Here is a 20,294-nt window from a genome sequence, read left to right on the forward strand (position 1 = left end):
TTTCTTCCCAATGTCACCAAGTGCTATCTCAAAGGGGCAAGTCTAACTATTATTTGTCCTTCTGTTATTGTAGGGTCTTTAACCCAAAATATAAAGTGCCTTAATTTTATATGAATAAAATTCATTGAACTGAACTGAACTGAATTAAAACAGCTATACTAATTAGCATTCGGATAATTTTTCTGTGAAGTAGAGTTTAACCGAACGTACGGTATTTGTAACTAGCGTTCTCACAATGCTAATGTAATGCATGATTCCTGTCTATGTATATTTTATAATTTTCATGAGGTTCAGACATTTTCTCTCTCTCTTTCTTGCATTCCAGTAAAAGTACTTTTTTATTCAATATTTATTAACACCATGTCCAATGTGATCAGCTCAGTTTCACTAGTGGTGAGAGAGCAATGCAGACTAATCAGCATGTAAGTATAAATGCAAACCCAATTTTTTAAATTTAACACATTGACCAGCTGTGATGAGCAGAGTGAAAGAACTGTGTTTAACCTTCACACTACTGGACCACCCACACTACCTTGTGGAACACATTCTCACTTTAAATGACAAACAAGGTAAAGTATTACAGCAGTACTTTCTATTACAGCTCAGTAATAAAGTGGTAATAGTAGGGAAACACGAGAGAAATAAGAACCTAATAATGTGGTGATCAGACAATAGTTTTCCCCCATTCACTCTGCTTCCATTGCAGTAAAAATAAAGAAAGAAAATGTACAGCAGTTATTTTGGTTTATTATGGATTTTTATGAAATGTAATTAATTAGTTTAATAATTTATGCTTTCCTTATAGTTGTGAGTGTTGGTCACTTTAAACTGTCCCCTTCAACACTAGGCACTGCGGGAAAGAGCCACCTGCCAGGAGGTGGCAGAATGCTGGGAGTTTGCACTTTCTGTTTTATCACTGGATAAAGACAAAGAAGAAGTGGGGCGACACCTGTTAACTTTAGCCTCCTTTTGCCCCCTTTTTGGCTTAACTCATAGATCCATGCTTGTATAAACCAGTCGATTATAACACAAATATCTGGAATCAAATCCATATGCTAGCTACGGCTGTACTGCAAGGTAAGTTATATTGTCTTGTTGTTATTAACTTAAGCTACATACTATTAGCTCACATTAGAGTATCTAACAGTGCCTTAGCATCAAATTTTAGCTTAGTTCTTCAATAAAGAAATAAAAACTCAGACTGAATAAAAGTAAGGTTGTCTTGAAATAAGTTGACCATTATTATTGTAAATATGAATAGAGAACTAGAGCTTATTAGACAAAACTACCATAGATGTTTTCATTTATTAATCCAGAACATAATATTTAAATTATTGCTTTTAAGCAAAGCAGAATGCTGGGAACCTAGTGTAGGATTCATTCAAGCATTGTAATATAGTAATACTGTTCAAATATGACATGAGCCAATATTACCTATTAATTATGAGGTTATTACAGTGAAAACTTTTAAAAATGTGAAAATTCAAGCTCACAGACATTACTTTCTTATTTCTAGCAGGTTATCATATTGCTACCTAAGTATTACACTACTATCAGCAATTGGTTTTGTCTCATGTGAATTTCTTTATTTCCACATTATTATCCCCAGTTTGGGGGTAATATTGGTGTAATATTACTCAACTGTTGATATTTCTTGGCTATTAAGTAGTCATTACTTTGGTAATTGAGTAGTATTTACCATGTTATTACATTCTTGTTTGTGCCTTGTTACCCTACTATTACCACTTTTTTACCGAGCTGTAACAGAAACTGCTATCAGTATTACATTTTAAAAAATTATTACTATTTAATATTTTTCTAAAATGTTTTCTGTCTTCTTGCTCTACAGTCTCAGCGTTAGCTTACAGAGCCACAACATCCGCATGAAAAACGAGCGATATTTCAGATGAAAACAATGTCTCATTGTCTCAGCTCTCAGCCTTTCCGCCTCATTGTGACAGAAAGGCTGAGAGTTCACTGGAACTGTAGTCAGCTTTTGAAATAACCAGTCATAACAACAGTGTGAGATAGCAGTCAACTACACCATAGCTGCTTTTCCATACCACAATTCTGCCTGTGCATTATTTTAATCAAAGGTATTTGAAAATCCTTCACTTGGAACTTGCAAAATCTTACAACTGCACCAGTGAGCAGCACATATCAACACTTTGTTTACAGGCAAATGGAGTGATGCTCAACTTCTGAAATGAGGCAATAGACAACCAACTCACACTGCTGCATAGAGTATTAAAATGCAGAACCGTGAAACTGGCATGTGTTTTATTCTGCTTTGTTTGAATTTTGGGTAGCGCTCAGCAAACAAGGTGAAAAGAATGAGCTCCTGCTTTTAAAAGAAAAAAAAGTGACAGAGAAAGACTTTATCTTTTCAAATGACTGAATTCAAATGAACTCACAGTGCAAAAGAAAATGTGTTCAGTTTAAACTGCCTGAGGCAGAAAGGGAGAAATAAACATGCTCTGCACGCTTCCTTTTTGTATTCCTCTTGCATTTTGGTTTGAAAATGAAGCATCTTTAGAGACATTCTGCATGTCTCATGCTATTTAAAGAGAAAAAAAGGATCTATATGACGAAGGTATATTTTGGTTGCCTTTGCTTAGTATTAAACATCCACAGTATATTTGCCACATAATAAGTACTTAGCATTCTTATATACCGGTATTCATGAAGCTTTTGTGTGTTTCCGTCTTTGCTTCACAGGCATCCTTATTTATTTATTCTTTTTAATCATTTTGCCACAGGCATAGCAATATTGCAGTACCACGGGAGCAATGCTGTACTATTGGGATTACTGTATGTCTGTCTGGATCTAAACCTCCGCTAAATGTGTTAAAAGGTAAAAATGCAAATGATTTTGTTTTCAAGGTCACCAGACTGTGTGATTTTCTTTGACATCCAGCCATCCAGCTGTGATACAGAGAGCATCAAGGTTAAAATGCTTTGATGCTTCCAGTAGGTGATCTCCCTCCGTCTCTCTCTCCCTCTCTCTCTCTGATGATGCAACCTCTCATCACTCCTTGCCAAACGGTGCTAACTAGTGCCCAGACTCTACAACTGCCTCCTTCATGCCTTTTCTTGATATTTTTCTTCCATATCGCTGTGTTTCCCCCTACTGAATGCGATTCAAATGCCCTCCCTAGAAGCACACAGAGCACCATGCAAGCCAAACAAATCTGACCGAGTTGTTTATCACAAGAGCTTGAATGTCAACTTGGCAAAACCTCCAGCTATAGTGTGTGGAAAGGAATGAGAGTAATTACACAGACTGACAGACACAAAAACACACGCGCACACACAAAATTGCAAGAGATGCAACTGTGGAATCAAAGACACAAACACACACACACACACTGTTTTTGTATAATAAACAGACTGAGGCAACGCTTTCATGTCGTCTCTCAGTTAAATGTGTGTGATGAAGCCATTAATTGTCTTTCTCTCTCTACCTTTTCCCTCTCTTTACTTAGGCTCTATTCACCTCTTTCCTGTTTCCTCTAAACCTTCTTCATTCTCTTTGTCTCTTCCCACCTATTTCTGTCTTTCCACCTCTCTCGCTTTCCCCTTTGCCTCTTTTTCTCACATGGTTCAATGATTGGAGACTTCAAATTGCCACTGAATTTCATCATAGAACCCCACTCCTGCTCTCACTGCCCTTGTAGCCTCCTGCCAAATACACCAAGATATGCAAGAACACACACAAGCTCAATATGCCACCAGGACAAAAATCCATGTCAAAGACAATTGGAGAAAAGAGGGGGTTAGGAAAAAAAATACAGGAAAAAAAACCCCATTTCTTTTGCAAAAAGCAAAAAATATTTGGTGCAATGTTTGATCCACATAAATCAACAAGGGACGATAAGAAAGACTGAAACATTACACTCAACTAGGCAGTGCTTTAAATGTAGTGCTCTTCCTGTGGCCGTAACTAACCACTTTTTGTTGAAAAATGTATAAATTAAAAATTGCCATTATAATTTTGGGCATTTCTTTTTTTCCAAGATGGCGACGTTGTACAGAACAACAGATTTAAATTTATTTTTTCTTTTCTCTAATCCACACAGGTGGTCGTAGGTTTAGGAACGTAGGTGTAGGCTAACAAGTTGCAACTTGTTAAAAGACATTTAAACATATATTGGTGGGGGTGTATATGTATATATGAGCCTAGTTTGAACTAGGCTTAACCTAAAAAAAAATCCCAAATAAACTCAAATTTGTGCGTGCAATTCTTTTTTTGTTTTGTTTTATCAATCATTAAAGATGTATACCCTACAATCATTCCACCTTTGAAAAACAAAAGTTCAAAGGATTTATATAAAACCAAAAAGTACCATGACATTTATGACCATGACGAGTGTGTGTAAACTTCTGACCACAACTGTGTGTGCATATACAGACTCCCTAGGCAAAGGTATTTTACACTTTGAGCTTGACTAATCAGGTTTGAGTAGGTTTGGGCTACATGCAGGTTTAGAGCCCCTGTGGCGAGGACTGTTTGGAGAAAAAGAAAAAAAAAAAACTGCTGTTGCCCTCAGAGCCCAGGGGAACTAATCAGGCCATCTAGTTGTTGATTATTGTTTCTCAAGTCCATATTTCTGTAATGTTGATGTATATGACCAGTCACTTCTTCCTTTGAAAGTTCCTCAGAAATAAAAAAAAATAATAATTTTTTGTTTTTGCCCACAGTTATAAGCAATTTTCAGTTAAACAGGTCACATTATAAGGTGGGCAGCATGTAGATGGGAGATTGTATTTTGAGGCTTTTTTGGGCCCAATTTAAAGTTTCACTTTCGCTCACTGTTCACATTTAGTTAGGGATAGACACAAACAGTTTGTGGTTAAGGTAAGGAAACGATCCAGGTTTAGCTTTTAAAATTGGCTATTTAAAAAATAAATAAACCAAGGCTACAAAGCTTTATTCTACAAATTTCTCTGATGCTAGGTTTCCCCAAATCTAAAGGTAATGGCACCGAGTTCGAGCTAATTTTCACTCAAGGCATTACATCAGCTCACACAGATGGCCTAGCCTCTCCCTTCTGAAGGACAATAGTTTCTGTTTTGCCTAATTCCAACGCAACTATAATAAAAATCCACTTTTCACTAATCTACAGATCTTTCCAATGAAGAATCCTCCTAGAAAGAGAGCAGTGTGCGTTGTGATTTAATGAGCGTTATATCTGAGCTGTGTTTAGCAGATGTTCTTGCAACAGTTAAATGAGTCTTATAGGAGAACAACATGGATCTGGACAAATCAATGCTGTGAATCAATCATTTTTAACTTATCCATCGTTAAATTATATCCAAGCAAAATAAATTGTTCTATCAGTTATACTAATACTGGCAGGGGCAGCAGTGTAAGCAGACATTCCTAGAGCTTCTGCTCCCTGTCCACTGGATCCAGCTCTTCTGGGGGAATAACAAGGCGTTCCCTAGACAGCCAAAGTACATAATCTCTCCAGCATCCGGAAGAGAGTCCTGGGATTCCCCAGGGGTCTCCTCCCAGGTAGACATGCCCAAAACACGTCACCAAAAAACCATCCAGGAAGCATTATAGTGAGACGCCTGAACTACCTCAGCTTACCGCATTTTATTGAATTTTTTTAAAAATATATTTGGCATTAGTCAAAACTGATGTTTTCATATGGGAATCCCAGAAAACTGATTCTGTTCATCTGGATGTTGCATTTCGAATATAACATCCAGATGAACAGAATCAGTTTTCTCAGACCTTACCTGTATGATTGAGCATACTTCAAGACCTTTAATATGGGAGGCTCAAACTACTATTGTCACAGTAAAATAAAATAAAATAAAATAAAATAAAATAAAATAAAATAAAATAAAATAAAATAAAATAAAATAAAGGTTTATACCTGGGACATGGAACATGTCCAATATCTTTTATGGCACCTTAAGAATATAAGATATCTCATGTGTGATTTCAAAGTGTTGAGACCGCGTTGTTCAGCAGTTTTACTGCTCCTTAGTAAATCATATTTCCTAAGAACATGGCCAGTCTGGTGACCTACAGACAAAGAAAGGTAAACTCTTAAAAACGCTATCAGTTACTTTTGGAAAACAATAGATACACGCAGCATTTTTTTTACAAATTCTGTTGTGTTTTTTAAAAACACTATTATTTATGACAGTGATGAATAAATGAACAAACAAACTTCCTCTTCTGATAACTGATAAAAACACCAAGAGGTCTCAGCTCAAACCTTATCTTCTTCTAATTACACTTTGCTCTTTGAAGTGAGGTCATGTTATTGTTGCAATGTATACAAAAGGAAGTTAGTCACAGAGGTAAAAAAAAAAAAACCTCAAATACTTTTCAGACTGAATAAAATGTTACGACATTTACCGTAACAAACCAGTCAGCTGGCTGGCTATATTGACTACAGTTGAATCTAGATTCCCATTTAGGGAACTGAGGCTCATATCAAAAATCATTTCCATAAAAGGATTTCCTCCTTGCTCACATCTGGAAAACCAGTCCCACAGAGTGATGTGTTTGTGTGTATTTGTTTGTGTTTCAGTGTGAACATGTATGGCGTGTGTGTGTGTGTAATGCGCGGACGCACGTATGAGCACGTGTCCACTTGTGCATGTGGGTGAGCCAAGTGAGATAATAGAAACAATACTTAATCTGATCTAGCCAGTCCTTAATCAGGTCTCCCCAGTCCTTCCTGCTGGTGGTTTCCATAGCAACAACCCTTCACTTCTTTCAAGTGCTCCTCTGATTTGTTGTTTTGTACTAAAAGTATCTTTGAAGACACTTGGCTGAACCTCTAATAAAAACATAATGAACAAAATTAACAACATGCTGCTTAAATTGTAGAAATCTTTTATAAAACTTGGCTGTGATACAAAAAACATATCAAAATATATTAATAAGATTGTAAGAACAGCATTATAGGATATATCATAAATACTTAAAATTCACAATGGCTTCATCCTGGTCACATCTGATAGTGTTAAAAATTAGAACCTTTCACTTCAGCTTTACTTTTGATAACATATTCTTATAGACATTACTGACTTTTCTCATTTACCAGTGCATTGTATCAAAGTTGTAAAGTTTTTTGTTTGTTTGTTAGCCTGGGGGGGGGGTCCTAATTGAGTTGACAATTTTAATTAATTTTATCCAGTATTACTTTATTTTTTCACATTAATGTTAACTGGTTTCTATTTTAAACTCCTTTATTTTGCTGTATTTCGTTTTTATTGCTATTATTGTTACAAATTTTAGTCTATGTGAGCTTTAAATCGCAATATATTTTAATTTATTTTTGTCTTTTTATTAGATTTTTATTTAATTTGCTCTGTCTTCTTATGTTGTTAGCATTAGTCTTCTCTGTAGCACTTTGATTTGCACTGATCTCAAGACAAGCCGCTATATAAGAGATTGTTTTGATGACCATGGTTAGCTGCTAATTTACTGTTTTCATTTTAATTTTTATCTTCAACCCTCAAAAGTGGCAGTAGAGGAAATTGCAGAGGAGTTCTTAAAATATTCCCAAGGTGTGGCTGCATCGAGTTGAGTTTTTACAGTGAACTTAAAGTGACGTAAAGTAGTTATCCAGCTGCACTGGTCAGAAGTTTCCATCAACTCAACAGGAAGACAGAGGTTACGGCATTTCACAGTGCTCTCTGCATGTGTGTGTGTTGCATGCTGCTACTGTTTCAATAGTAGGAAGTCAGTGTGACCCCACACAGTAGAAAAATTCCTCGGCCCAAAGCATTTCACACTGGTAACATCACGTTGAGGACATTTACTCGCCTGCAAGTTACTGTTGATGATTTGTGGCAGAAGACTGAACAAGCAGTGGTGGTCCACAACGTTTCAGTACAATGTTTCAGTAAAAGAAGGCACTTCTCACCGGACATCCAGTTATCCGGTTCTGCTTGTCATATAGCATGCTGGAGAAGGTGTTCTTCTGAATCGCTACTGAATAAATAATTATTCAGTAGCAGCACTTGAAGTTGCCATTGTGATTCAAGAACTAGCTAACCAGTGACCAGTGTTGGGGAGTAACGGAATACATGTACCGCCGTTACGTATTTAAAATACAAAATGCGAGTAACTGTATTCCGTTACAGTTACCGTTTAAAAAGGTGGTATTCAGAATACAGTTACTTTGCTGAAATAAAGGGCTTACATGGCAGTATTTTCCTGTATCATATGTTCAGCTATGCCCTCTCTATTTTTGGTTTCCACACCCCAAGCAAAACACGCATTAAAAGGCTCTAATGCCTGTGTCTCAATCCCGCGGCCCATGTCACCCCTACTTGCGGCCTGCATAATGATGTGAAGAAATATTTTTAAAAAGTTATTCACAAAAATTATTTAATATGAGTGTTACAGGCATAGTCCCAAAGAATGTAGCCTCATGGGCAGTGTAGTCTGTGCTGCAGGGAGAATGGACTGCCATACCCGTTATGTGTCTGTGAGCGCCAGGGAGGAAGAAAAAGGAGAGTCGAAAAGTAAGAGATGTCACTGAGCAGAAGTGGGAGATGGAAGCATGTAAATATAATAATAACCACTGCAGCCAAAAAGAATATCTGACGAGTCCAGTTGTAAGTAAGCTATTAAGACTCGACTGTACACTGTGTTCATGTTTTCCTCCGAAACAATAAGTTCCGTTGGAGCAGCCTTTCAACGCCTCTCTCTGTCTCTCGCTAGCAAAGTTCACCCAGACAACAAAGTAAAGCTAGTTTTTGGCTACGAGCCCGACACGAACCCGACGTATTAGCCAGAGGTCCCTTTACTACAATTCGGACTTCGGAGCCGCGGACCTGTTTTCTATACGCGTGGAATAGTTTTCAATACGAGATCGCTGCAAAAAGTGCAGCCTTACCTAATGTCCACCCTACTGTTACTTATTTTATATTAAGATTTAAATCTAGTTGGTATTGGTATGGCAGGTATCCTTCGGTAATAGTAATAATTCACACAGCAATAGTACATTCATGTAGTTGTAAAAAGCATGATAATATAATAGGTAATCCAAAGTATTCCGAATACGTTACTGTTATTGAGTAACGTAACGGAATACGTTAGAAAATACATTTTGGGGCATGTATTCTGTAATCTGTAGTGGAATACATTTTAAAAGTAACCTTCCCAAAACTGCCAGTGACTGCCTGTTCTTCTCTGAGCTGTGACAATGTGAAATGTGTGTGAACATGGGAATGACGTTGAATTGTCCAGTCGACTCCAACACTCTGGGCCTGCGGAGCACAGGTCTATCAATGCCTCAAGCTTGGGTCTGGAAGAAGTTGGTAATTCCTTAGAGCAAGGCATTCAGTCAGCTTTTAAGTGATTCTGACAAAACTCACACTACTCAGGAGGGGGAAGCAGCTTCTTGCTGACACTGCATGCAGTGGGAATGGAATGCTGCTGACTTCAATACAGGACATAGTTGGACAATGGAAGGAATAACTAGACGACCTCCTCAATCCTAATACCTTCCACAGACAGAACAGAGTCTGGGAACAAAGGGAATGGCTCGCCCATCATAAGAGGTGCATGAATCTGTCTGCTTGGTAACCATTGGAACCCGGAAGAATAAAGTGGTTTCAATTGTAGTTAGGGTATGGGGAATGTAGTTTGACGAAATTGTGTAACAAATAGTTAAAATTAGATGAACAGAATAATTATTTCAGGTTTATGAAGTATAATTAGCACACTGGAATGTATATCCCAACAGACATGATGCAAGAGGCTGAGTAGATCCCAGACAGTAGTCCATCACAGGCCTAAAAGATAGACATACATATCCACATAAACTATATAGAATCTCCATTTATCATAACAATGTGGGAGGAAAGTGGAGGACACGGAGAAAGCCTAACTGTCAATCATGTCATTGCTTTATTGCACATCTCGAGTCTTACTATTAAGTTTAGGTAGTATCACACTTTTCTGGCTGCAGATAAAACTTTATGAGTCTATCTATAAGTCTAAATTATTTTCTTTAGTCTAATGTATAACATAATGCATACTTTCTTTCTGTGTATGCAATGTCTAGTATTTGCAGTGTACATCGTTTGAGTTCAGATCACTAATTCATTGCGTTTGCCTATATTTTCGCTGTTTTTTAGTGTGGACACCACTGGAATTAATGCTTTTTGGCTTCTGCTGGTTAGTGTGAAGTAGATATAGATAAAGAAAAACATTTGCCTTTTAATAAATTACCAGGATGTTCTTCAGTTGTTTAATTATTCTGTGATTAAAGAAAATTACTATAAAAGAGATAAGCTGCTAAAACACAACTCAAGTTAAAGTTTTTTTTTAAGTGCCTGAATAAAAAGCTAATTTCTTATCTTATATACTTTCTGTCTACTTTTTGTCACGCTTTCCTGTCTGGATATGGTAGTTTCCCAGTGTTAGTAGTTTTCTTGTTTTCTTGTTTAGTGAACATCATAAAATACTGACCTTTCAATTTCACCCATAAATCAGTTTATAATAAATAGAGAATCAAATACAGGAGAAGAAGTGATAACAGAGGGAGACTAGTGTAATGGAGAAAGCAAAGTCCAATAAGTTTACCTTTTTAAAATAGTATTGCAGTTCAGTCTCTTGGGTGAAAATCATTTCTTTCATATCCATAAGACAGAAAAAAGTCTAATATGCCTCTTCTAGTATATTTAGGCTCTAATGTTTATTTTAGTGATTCTAGCAAATGTGACCAGCCATCACTTTGGTCCAGACTCACAGTCTGAATTGAAAATGATTCCTTAATTTTCATCTACTGCCACTTGTTTGTTTAAGAAAAATAATCATTTTAAGTTATTCAAATTGCAAACTATATATAAAAGAAGGAGGTACCCACTGCAACATCATTCACTCACTATTATAGGAGTATAGCAGTTGTCATCTTGGTTTTCTAAAGCCAGAAGTGGCTATCCTTTGATGAAATGCAAAGATTTTTGGCTTAAATTTAAGCTACTAATGTTGCTAAGATAAGTGTATCCACTGGCGAAAGTTATTATTGGCTAAAATTATTTGCTAAGACACAAATACCGGCTAATAAATGCTAAATGACACTGTAAGAAGCACAGACTTATTGGACTGTGAGTTACTACATAGTAAACCATTTTATTTTTCAGATAAAAATTCAAACAGCACAAACACAGTCCAATTCTATGACTTGAATTTACATAAAGTGAAGGCAGCAGACATCTCAGACAGCTACAGCTGCCTGTGTAGGCATCTATCTGCCAGTCAACATGGTTAACTATCCAAATAATGCACCCATAAACCTATAAATAGGTTTAAAAAATTAAGTTGCAGCTTAGTTATGTTATTTGCTCTTTAGCTGTGGCTTTTTTCTTGTATAAAAAATTACTGCACTTCCATGTTGAGGTTGTTTCCTGATTAGAATCAATAGTTAGGGACATCATCAGCTTTTTCAACAGCTCCCAAAATTAATTGTTCAGGAAAAAGGTAAGGTGCCATAGAGCCATTGGACCTGAGTGCTGTAACCAGGTAAAGATTTAAAACTGGTGACCAATTTGGGTACTTTGGGTACAAACTTTGCTTTGCTTTTTGTATAGTACAAATGCTGGAGAGCAAATCCAGTACTGAAACTCCATTATGTGGACATTCAGTCCCAAACAGATTCTCTGAGAGTTTAGCAGTGACAGCTTTCAAGCCCAACTTTCAAATCCTCTTTCTGTCCCACCCCATTTACACAAATCCTCACCTCTATCTCTGTTTCTTTCGGTTCTGAGTTAATGCATTTTACTTTATAAAGGCTTCGCATTTATGCAGTCATGACAATCCCTCTTGGGGGTTTTGGTGTGTAAAAAAAATTAAGTACGTATATACACAGCTATGCAATTCAGCTTGAAATAGACATACCAAAGCTTAGTTAGCATTAGTTTCATGTTTGTATTTTTGGTCAGGAAACTAGCCTGAGGGGTTTAATCTAAAATGAAAGTAAAGTGGAAAGTTTTCAGAATCTTGCACAATAATAACATAATCAAAGGTTTGGCTCATGCAGAGCAGGGACTGTAAAATCTGAGATAGAAACTAAGTTCCAAGAAATGTCCCAGTTCCACACAGTTTAAAAGCAGTCAGCAAAGTTCAGGGTGAGCAATGCTTCCTCCTCCTCACAACATGTGTGTGATTAAAAACAGCAGCACAATAACAACCCTAGAGTCCCATCACCAACAGCAGAGGGCCGTTAAGACGACTGCACACTCCGTTCACAGCGCTGCCGAAGCAGGCACGATGCAGTCTGTGTCCAAAGGCTGCGACCAGATGGAGGCGTGAGAGGTGAAAGGTTTTCTCATGCTCATGTGTGCTTGTAGTGATTTGTTGGACTCCAGATCAAAAGTTCATGTAAAACGTGCTGATGATGCCAACTGGAAAGAGTTTGGATTTTCACTGGCATGCAGTTGAAACTTTAGTGTACACAAGTAAAATATTCCTGTTATTATTATGGTTGTTTATTATTACTCTGTTATAAAAGGCATTTACAGCTACTCTCTTCATGAAAATAAAGTACCAGGTTGAGTCACCTCTAAACCTATAGGTTTCTCAAAATGTGCTCTCCAAGCCAGAGATGGCCTTTGATAACATTTTGCGCAACTCACACACAACGAGGACTGATATGGTGCATTCATCCACAGTTTGTATCATGCATATTGCATTTCAATTTCAACTCTGTTCTCGCCATCTTTGCAGATTAAATCCTCCTAATGTCGGTTCACTAATGGTAAATGGTAAAGCACTTTTCTACTCTCCTGAAGACTCAAAGTGCTTTATACAACACACCTCATTTACTGATTCACACCCCATGGTTAAAAAATATAAACCAGCACAAAAGATATAATTATAGACATAAATCTTCATCTTCGGACAGATTACAAACATTAAATTGAAAAAAAAAAAGGTTGGTATTTGCATTTTTCTTCTGTAGCCTTAAGTCAAATACTAGCACACTAAGTTGGTGCTTGGTGATCAAAAACCTGCTCTCAGCATTTTTTAATCTCCTGTTTAGTCAATTCAGTTTACTTGCAAACTAATGAAATTGCCACTGGTCATTGATGTACTTTTGTTTTTAGTGCAGATTTTGTAGGGAATCGAGATGTTGAATGTATTATATCAGCTCAAATTTTGGAGCATTTACATGGTGAGCATATTGGTATTCTTAATTTTTTCCTCTTGTGCCAAAATACAGCTTCACACAATCTGAGTGTGGCAGGAGACTTGGAAGATTAATGAGAGCTATTTATGGTTCATATGCAGAAAGTGTATAAAAGTTTTTACACCTTTGTTCCCAAGATCACGTCCCAGTGGTACAGGGACCACAGAATCTTTATCCTGTTACTCCAATTATTCAAAAAGTGTGCGGAGTGTCATTATTCTCAGTCACTACCATCATGAAAAGGTCAGGAAAAGCCTTCAGGTATGAAACAATCACATCCACTCATAAGCACATGAGAAAGAGGGGGTGGCTGACATCGACTTTACCCCAGGCAACAACAGCATCTGGTGTGCGTGTGTGTTTTAATCTGAGCAGAGTGTGTGTTTAAAGCGCAGTGGGATGATCTCCCCTCATATCCAAAAGAAGGAGTGGAAAAGTGAAGGGGGGTGGTCTAAGCTTGTTATTAGGAACACCCAGATTCTGTAGAAAGGGATGGGAAATCCCTTTCTGTCTCTTTTTATCTTTCTCTGGTTTTGCAGTCCAGATGCCCCCTCACCCCATCTATCGTCCACTACTGCTCCTATGATTGCAGCTTAAGCTGCATTTTCCCCACAACAACAGAAAATTGATTGTTATATTGTTAAGCCAGTTCTAATGTCTACATAAAATCCTCTTCCTCACCCCCACCCACCACAAAAAAGAAACACAGGAATGGGATTATAATAAAGTGCTGCAAGTATAGTGAGACCTGCATCCTGTTTTTCATCATCCGAAGATGAAGGATTGTTAAAACTATAAGTGAAAAGATTTTAAAGTTAAAGGAAAACTCCAGCTTTTAAATTTGTTTAAGCCCAAAGTGTGTATTACACAATAAACGTGGCATTTTACAATACAGAGCCTTGTTGTGCTCAGTTGTATTTTTGTAAAAGTTGCTTCATTGTTGGACTGGAGGTTTCTATCTGAGCACCTCTACGGGAATGCGTGCTGATGTCTGGAAGTCTTTTTTGAGAACCGAGTTTCACAATTAAGTGAATCTGATGACTTTCACCCAGGAGACTTGAGCTTGGATCAAGTTTTTGGATTTAAGTTTCATCTCCATAGTTTTCTTTTCACTCACGATTTGGTTAGTGATTAAAGTAAAACTGTGTACTATAATGTAAACCACATGTTAGAAAGCTTGCTAAAATAAAATGATGATGGTTTTCATTGCACTTTTTCACATGACTGCAAGAGATCTCTTGGTTTACTTTCTAATCTGATCACTGATTCTACATTTTGAATAGGTCAGATTGGATGATAACACCTTTTCTGACCTTCTAGTATCCATATCAATGTAAATTATATTGATTTCCTTCATGGCACCACAACAGCTTTGATCTGCCTGTTCATGGAGAAGGGGTGCCTGTCACCCAAATACTGATAAATACGTTTTGGTTTGGTGGTCATTTGTACCCACATGAACAGCTCAGCCAACAATGCACAACCAAAAAAGCAATTATTGTTGTTTCTGGATACAACATTATAAAAATGCCTGGATGTAAAACAGGCAGAAAAATGCAGACATGCTGCTCAGTCAGATAAATGATAGTTAGTGACAAATAAAACAGAGCTACCAGAGCAAAGAGGAGCACCGAGGACAGAGGGCAGAGTATTCATTTAGCACGCAAAGGCCAAGCAACGAGTTCACCAAGTCACTATTTCTGGGAAAGCGGATTCAGTGGAACGATTGGATTTCAGCACCGTGGCCCAGTTCCTCTGAGCTAGTGACTCTTTACTGCAGGCTAATAAGACACAGAAGATCAGTCAGCCACAATGAGAAGACAGACAAAAATAACTAACTAACTAAATAAATAAATAAATAAATAAATGAATAAATAAAAGTAAGACAGAAGGACACAATAGCAGCAGGTGGAGATATTTGGTGAACTCCAGTGGTAATACATGTACACACACACACACGCCCAGGGGGATTTAGTTATTGCCCAGGGGGCAGCAGTTGTATTTGATGTGTGATTAACAGTTTAATCTGTAGTCCTTCTCGATATGATTAATGAGCCATAAATAGCTCTCATTAATCTTCCATGGAAATAATGACATTAGCATCATTAAGAGGATCTAGATTGTTGGCATAATTTGAATTTTTCAAGGCTGCTGCCCACTTTGTGATTGTATGTATGTGGTTATCAGATCAATCATAAAGCACTGTCAAGAACATCTTTAACAGTTTCCAGGTTTGAGTCTGTAAAGTGTGCCACATTGAAGGGTTGGTGCACTGGTTCAAAGGTAAAATGACAGATTAAAGCCCTAACTTAACATTGCTGGAAGCTTCTTCTCCTGATGGCAACCAAATGGTTTTAAAAAGTGAGAACATTTGTCCTCATGCATGTTATTACTATTACATCGAAATAAGGAAACTTACTGCATATGTTTTAATTTAAATCTGAATCTGTTTAACCCGTTTGTTGAAATAAAGTTCAAAAATTTTGTTTTTAGAGAAGGGCCCAGAGTCAGCCGTTGTAGCTGGGTGTGCTCTTGTCCTCTCTGATGCCTGCAATTTGAGACGTGAAGCTTGAGTGAGACATTTTGGCTTGTTCTTGCTTCTTTGCACTTGTAATGTTTAAGAATATGATTCACTTTGTTTGGTCTTCTTTTAGCTTTAACTTTAGGTGAGGCTACTTGCATGTTAGATGAACTGTACCAGCACAAATATTTAGAATAATTTTGCAGTGTGTATAATGCTAGGCTCAGACTATACAGTATAAACTTTACTTTATTTTATTGAATTATACAACACTCTTCACAGGATAAAACCCACTAAGTGCTTCACAATAATATAAAACAAATAAACAAAAACCAACACAATCAAACATACAAGCCAAATCTAATCAAAAGCTAATCTAAATAAATGAGTCTTAAGATGATGTTCAAAAGAATAAATACAATCCAGGCAACGTGAAGATGGAGAGAATTCCAGAACCTGGGGGCCACCGCTCTAAAAGATCTATCACCTCTGGTCTTAAAACGTGTTCGTGGGACTACCAACAGCCTTTGATTAGATGATCTCAGGCTGCAAGAGGGAGTGTGAGGTTCTAAAAGATCAGAAATATAGATAGGAGCATCATGATTCAAAGCTTTAAGAGTCAGGACTAAGATTTTAAAATGAATTCTAAAATGTACTGGAAGCCAGTGTAATGATCGTAAAACTGGTGTAATGTGCTCTCTTTTTCGTGTCTTTGTTAAAAGCCTTGCCGCAGCATTCTGGACTAACTGGAGACGGTCAAGATTCTTTTTGCTCAAACAGAGAAAAAGACTGTTACAGTAATCTAAGTGAGAAGAAATAAAAGCATGGATAATCATGTCTAACTCAGATTTAGACAAAAAAGTTCGCAGTTTGGAGATGTTTCTTAGCTGAAAAAGGCAGTTCCTGCATTTGTGTTGTCTGCCGAGATTATGGGCAGACAACACAAACATTGGTTCGGGGTGGAAATAAAAATGGGTTTTACATTACAGCCAATTGTTTGTTGACCAATATATGTACAAAGCACTTGCCTTCACCTGAGTTTTTTTTCTCTGCTCATATATATACATAGACATGGCACGGTGAGAAAAAAAATAATGTTGCTGGTGCAGTTATGTAAAGCTGTGACACAGAGTACACTAGACAGCTGGTATCACACACACCGCTTCAGTTGCCATTGTCTCTTTACATGATTTTTACATTCTTTTCCTGAAAATGGTGAGCCCCACATGCAAAGGTGAACCTTGCTAAACTACTGCAGTGCATGCTGTGCAGCTTTTAATCGTGTATCTAATATGTAATATATCATGTATGTAATTGTGTAATCGTAGATCCAACCATGTAGTGGACACCTGATCATGACCTGCCTTCACACCTGCCCCTCACCCTCCACTTAGCATGCACACATTTTCCAGCTTGACATTTATCTTTGGTTTTGCTTGTCTTCCTGATTGCTAATGACTCTTTTTGTTTTGATTACCTGCTTGTCCTGATTTTGGATTGTTGTTGTACACTGACTGCTCCCTTGCTCCTGACTCTTTTCTGAATTTGATAAATTGCCCTTTTCAATTTCCTGGTTTAACGTTCACACCAAACACTAACATGCCAGCTCCTAGGATTTTAACACCTTTAAAAAAAACTGTGATGTTTTGTCAGCACATGTACTCAGTTCCTCAGTTTATATTTTGAAGATGCACAGTTTTCTTTGGATAATAAAGGCTTATTTGTTCAGATAGAGAGGGTGACAGCAAATTCATCAAATGCAAAAATCCCAAGCGCTTTATCCCATTTCTGACCCTTCTCCTCTCTCTAGATGTTGACAGCAGCAGTATAAAATGGTAACTCTAGAAAAGGTTCTTCTCCTTAATAACATGAATCGCCACTGTAGTCGTATATATCTAAAAATTATATTACTCATTTTTGGCCATCATCTATGCCAATAAGATATACGAGATTAAAAAGAAAGAAATAGTAACAAAGAGAATGCACCTAATAATGAATGCAAAGCATTAAAGAGGAAAAGGGTCGATGAAAGGAAATAGAGATAAATGAAAAATGACACAGATGCCTTCCTAAATACATATGCCTATCTGTGGAAGGCATATAAACATGACAAGTACATGAAAAACACATTCTTCCACACCCGAGCACACACTACCACTTTCAGCTCACTTTTCCACTAAACATCACTGTCACACAGCCACCGCTGTCCAGCTGTGCTCACAACTGAAACACAAAACACCACTGTAGGATAGAAAGTATTATATATGTATGCCTGCACACTAGTTCAAAAGGCGAACAATCAGAGAAGACCAGATAAAGTGTCTGAATATGTTTGCGAAGGTAAACGTTTTCGCTCAATTTGTATTTAAAAACAACCAAGTGGAAAAAAAACTCAAGTAAAAAATTGAATGTAAAAAAAAGTCACTTACCTTTTCAACCGTGACAATTACAAGCACTTGCTTTGGCCAGCGGGTATGTTCTTGCTCTGCCTTTTGCCGACTGAATCTGAAGTTTTGGTGCGTGCATGTGTTTTAAGGTCTGATGTTAATAGGTCTCGTTATGAACAACCTCTAATCAGTAAAAATAGCAATGTCAGTCAGTGTTTAGTCTGCACACACATTCACGCAGTGCAACACACACACATTTTCAATGCGGTTCACATGATCATTAAATTTCAGGGTACATATGTGTGTGCGTGTGTGTGATTACATGGTGTCGGGGTCTCTGGGGCCACTTAAGCCTCATGTTCGAAAAGGGCCTCAAATGCAAGCGCACTCTAAGAGTGAGGTCATTGGAGAAGGAGTGACAGCTTCAGGAAATGAAACACACCTCAAATTACAGCTAAACAACATTAACTAACATTTAAAACATGTGGTTTCGCATGACTCGCTTTCTCTCCATCAGACCAGCGTGTTTCTTGATTGAAACCTTGCCTTTTTCTGTCGACTGCTTTAAAACACAAACAGCAGAGTGTGAGAATGTCACACCGTGAACACCGAGGACTTTCTCTCCAGAATGAATATCGCACCGTTTTAATACTCACTATTTGTGCCAGACTTGTAGTTTTCCCCTTTGCCTCTGCGTTGTTCCTCTCGGTGCCTGCACACATTCGGCATAGCGGGAGATATCGAGGCTTGTTTTCCTCCCTTCAGAAGCCATCTGCTGTTGTTTAATATTAAAAGACAAGTTCTGGAGTTAAGTAAACCATCATAGTAAACATGCAGGTTTCTGCTGAGAGTTTTTCCCATCCACACATTCATTAAGCCACTTTTTGCTTTCTGTCAATCACTCGACACCACAACAGTTCTCTGCCTGAAGATAACCTTTTAAAGACACGCAATGCCTGAACTGAAAGTACAAAGGATGTAATAATCACCAACTAACTAAATCACATATTTTTGATTATTTAGGACATGATCATTTATGAAATGGCTTTTATGTAACTATGGAAGATGGTGTTGTTTGCCATAGTTTACTGCAGTGTTGCAAAGTTCAGCTTTACAACACTGATGAAAATCTAAAATTGTTATTCCCACAAAAATGACCAGATAGTTTGTGCAGGCTCACAAGACTATAAAGGGGTCTACATTATTGTGCAAAAATCTTGAGTCATATAAAGACATGCTGCTGCATTTAGTGGTGGAGGTACTGTCCCATGGTTCCACAAAATGCTCTAAAAGTGTATCTGTTTCGCTTTATGCCACAGAAACATAAAGCACCTGGGTTACAGGTTTAGTTCAGAGTAGAGCTGGGCGATATATCGAGTTTTTGAAACATATCGATATATTTTATACGAGATATAAGATGTGACAATATCCTTTATATCGATATAGTCTATGTTACGTTATAATTATAGTTGTGGAGCCGCAAGTTTGCCTCTCTTTCGTCCACTTTTGTCTCTACGCAACGTTACTCCGCCTCGCCTTCACTGAAGACAACTCCCCCTCCTCCCCCATCGCTTCACGTGCAGGCAGCGACAAGACGGACACGGCAAATCTCCGTTGAGTTACTGCGCATCGCCCCATGCGTGGGGCTGGACGGCGTCAACGTGCTAATGAGCTAACCGCGCTAACGAGCTAACAGCGCTAACCCTAAAATCCTTTCATTCTCTCAAAAGTTGATAGCGCGCCTTATGTATGAATTCTGGTTGTGCTTGATGGCCGCGAACCGATTTTATGTGGTACACGGCGCTCAGCAATCTGTCAAAAATGTTTGAGTACGACTTTGGTAAGCTACGGAGCTGCACCGCTTGATAGATTGTCGGCGCATTACGGCTACCGAGGAGCTTCGCGGAGTGATACGTACTGTGCATCAACGTAAAATTACCGTACTGTGTGTGTATAAGGACCATAAATGGCACCTGTAAGAGACGTGGTTATGAAGCGGATTTCAAACTCCAGGCTATCAGTCACACAGTAAAACTTGGGAACAGAGCAGCTGTGAAATCTGTCTGTCTTTGTTATTACGCTCAGCGTCTTTTAGTTTATATTTTGACTGCACAATTGTGAGCTCTTTGTTTAGCACAAAAACAACCTTGTTTTCTTTTATTTATGGAGCATTATTTAATGAATGCTCATAATTTAATTTTGAGTAATTTT

At 37.7% G+C, this 20,294-nt stretch overlaps 1 protein-coding gene across 2 annotated transcripts in view; it reads right to left on the minus strand.

The window, feature by feature from the left end:
- The window catches only part of cdh5 (cadherin 5), a 68,930-nt gene extending 50,061 nt beyond the window's left edge, over nt 1-18,869 (minus strand). The window contains exon 1 of one of the 2 annotated variants that reach the window (XM_026189707.1): nt 18,740-18,869. The gene's annotated coding sequence lies outside the window, so the exon portion shown is untranslated. Of the gene's footprint in view, nt 1-18,125; nt 18,185-18,739 lie in introns of those variants that run through there. The other variant, XM_026189705.1, reaches the window with a different exon arrangement.
- Between the last annotated feature and the right edge of the window lie 1,425 nt (nt 18,870-20,294).

Source organism: Astatotilapia calliptera, chromosome 13 (assembly GCF_900246225.1).
Source record: "Astatotilapia calliptera chromosome 13, fAstCal1.2, whole genome shotgun sequence".
In the NCBI taxonomy this organism is placed as follows: domain Eukaryota; kingdom Metazoa; phylum Chordata; class Actinopteri; order Cichliformes; family Cichlidae; genus Astatotilapia; species Astatotilapia calliptera.